A 3,313-nucleotide genomic window follows, 5' to 3' on the forward strand; every position below is an offset into this window, starting at 1 on the left:
AAGAAAGATTTTCGTAAACTTTCAAGTCTAGAATGAAAATATTTCAATAAAACCTTGATTAAGAATTCAGTTTTTCAAAACATAAAGCAAAATCACAACACTGGAAAAACAATCGGTTGTTTTACCGAACCAATCGGTTGTTTATACCATTTATCAAATGACAATTTGAATTTAAAGAGATAGGGATAAAGAGATTGTACATAGTTGTTTATACTGGTTCACTCCAAATCCAGAGCTACATCCAGTCTTCTCAGTTCAACCATTTTAAAAACAGTTTTCAATCTCTTTCTCAAAACACCTAAGTACAAACAATCGGTTGTTTCGACAAAACAATCGGTTGTTTTAACTTAGTTTGAAAACATTTTACTTTCACAAAGATTGAGATTGCTAATGCTTTAGATTTAATCAAAGGTTGGATTACAACATATAAACTACCCCAGAACTAAGCTAAACCATCACAGCAACACCAAGCATAGCAAAGGCTTCAACATCCTTCAAAGGATTTGGATTCTTCAAAGCTTGAACACCACTTGGTTCAACATATGGTGTGTAAACTAAGAGATACAAAAGTGCCATTATTGTGAGACTGTCTAGTTAATTACTAATGTAAGAAAGATTTTCAGAAAAGAAAATAATAATCTCCAAAGGTTGATATATTAGTAAATCAATTTGGTTCATATAACTAAACTATGTTATTAGCTACACTACAGATTATTTGATAAAACAGTTATTTTAATAAGAAAATTTCATGTTATTGGTTGTGTTGGTGAGTTGGGTCACCATAGCTCATTGTAATTGATTTGGGTTGATATTCCACTTGATTGCTGCGAAATCTTTTTATGTGAGATTCTGATTTGGCGATGTTGTTGTAAGCTTCTGCAAAATATGAACAATAGTGACGACAAAGAGGAAGAACGTTAAGAATATGAGTAACTGGGTGAAATGTTTAAGCAAAAGTGGGAAAAAATGAAAGAAGGAGTTGAAAAAGAGTTCATCTTATCTACTTATTGTTGAACCAAGTGATGTTCAAGTTTTGAAGAATCCAAATCCTTTGAAGGATGTTGAAGCCTCTGCTGTGCTTGATGTTGTTGTGCTGGTTTAGCTTAGTTCTGGGGTAGTTTATATGTTGTAATCCACCCTTTGATTAAATCTAAACCATTAGCATTCTCAATCTTTGTGAAAGTAAAATGTTTTCAAACTAAGTTAAAACAACCGATTCTTTTGTCAAAACAACCGATTGTTTATACTTAGGTGTTTTGAGAAAAAGATTGAAAACTGTTTTTCAAATGGTTGAACTGTTAAGTACCAAAACAACCGATTGATTCGAGGAAACAACCGATTGTTTTTTTTGGGACCATAACAGAAAAATTGTTTTCTGTTTGACTGAGCTTTAAATGATTTAACTGCTTACGCTCCAGTCATTAAATGCTTTGACCAATCTTTTAATGCAATTTAAGAGTTTGTTAAGATTTGATAACAAACTACATCTTTGAATATATTCAGAAAAACAGATTTGAGATTTAATAATCTTTGACAAAGTTTTTCCTAAGAGTTTGAGTTTTTTCAAAGAGTTGAGATTGCTAAGAGTTTGTGATTGATCAAAGTGTATGGAATAGGATTCTGCTTGTATTGATTTCAGATTATCTTCTGTAACAAGTCTAATCCTTGTACTCTGTTGAACAAGTATTTGTTTCTGTGTTTGCTGAGATTGGCTGTGTGTTCTTGGGGGGATCAAGATCAACAATCTTAGTGTTGGTGTGTTGACCAAGGAGAGTGTATTTCTAGAGGTGTTCAAGGTCATTCTCTTGGTTGTTGTGTAAGTGATCAAGTGGTGATTGCTTAGTGGATTTCCTCAGGGTTTCTGAGAAGACTGGATGTAGCTCTGGGTTTGGAGTGAACCAGTATAAATAACTGTGTAGAATTTCTCTATCCCTATCTCTTTAAATTCAGTTTTGTCAATTAATAATTGGTATAAACAACCGATTGTTTCGGTAAAACAATCGATTGTTTTTACAGTATTGTTTTTTTGCTTTATGTTTTGAAAAACTGAATTCTTAATCAAGGTCTTCTTGAAGTATTTTTCATTCTAAGCTTCAAAGTTTACGAAAATCTTTCTGAAAAACAATTCACCCGCCCTCTCGTTTAAGGCCATATATTCTAACAATTGGTATCAGAGTTTGGTTCTTGAAAGTTATTCAAGTTGATCAAAAATCTTTTTTTTATGGCTGGAAAACTATCTTTTGAGGAAGGTGCTTCAATCTACAAACCACCTTTATTTTGTGGATTGAATTATAAGTTTTGGGAAGCAAGAATGAAAATCTTTATTGAATCTATTGATCAAAGAATTTGGGATTCAATTGAGAATGGTCCTTACATTCCAAAGTTCAAAAAGGATAACTCTTTCATTGCAAAACCTTTCTCCAAATGGACAAATGATGAATGTAAGATGGCCCTGCTTGATCGGTATGCTCAAAACATTATAGCTTCTGCACTAGATACTAATGAATTTTTCAGGATATCAAAGTGCAAAACTGCTAAGGAATGTGGGAGACACTCAAGGCTGCTCATGAACCAAAGGAAGCAATGACAAAGAGTCAAGCAAGAAGGAAAAGAAGGCAAAATAAGAAAAGCCTCAATCTTTGCTTCATGGCTAGAAGGGAGGATGACTCAAGTAGTGTAAGTTCATCAAATTCTTCAAACTCTGAAAATTATGGTCAATTGCTTCAAGCCTTTCAAGAAACGCATGAAGAAGCCAACCGATTGGCTCTCTTGAACAATCGGTTAAAAGAAAAGAACAGCTGGCTTGAAAACAGAGTAAAGACACTAGAAGAGGATTTAGAACATTCAAAAACAGATTTTGAAAATCTGGAAATCATTTACAAAAACTCCTCTTGCAAGTGTGATACTCTAGTTTGTAAAAATTGCGAAAATCTTGAAAAGAAGGTCCACTATCTTGTTAAAACAGTGGATAAGCTTTCTAAAAGCCAATCCAACTTTGAGAGTGTTCTAGCATCTCAAAACTGTGTTTTTGGAAAATCTGGATTAGGTTTTAATCCACAAAACAAACAAGATAGATTTTCAAAATCATTTTCGAAAATGCCATCGAAACAACCGATTGTTACATGCTTCTATTGCATGAAAAGAGGCCATTATGTGAGGTTCTGTAAAATCAGAAAACATGTTGTTCCTAAAGGACTTATGAAGTGGATTCCTAAGGGAAATAAAGCTTTAATTGATAAGTATAAACCAGATGGACTCACATTCATAAGGGGACCAAATCTTTGTACTTGAAAATTTCTTTTGTAGGAAATCT

This window comes from Phaseolus vulgaris, chromosome 8 (assembly GCF_000499845.2).
Source record: "Phaseolus vulgaris cultivar G19833 chromosome 8, P. vulgaris v2.0, whole genome shotgun sequence".
Lineage (NCBI taxonomy): Eukaryota > Viridiplantae > Streptophyta > Magnoliopsida > Fabales > Fabaceae > Phaseolus > Phaseolus vulgaris.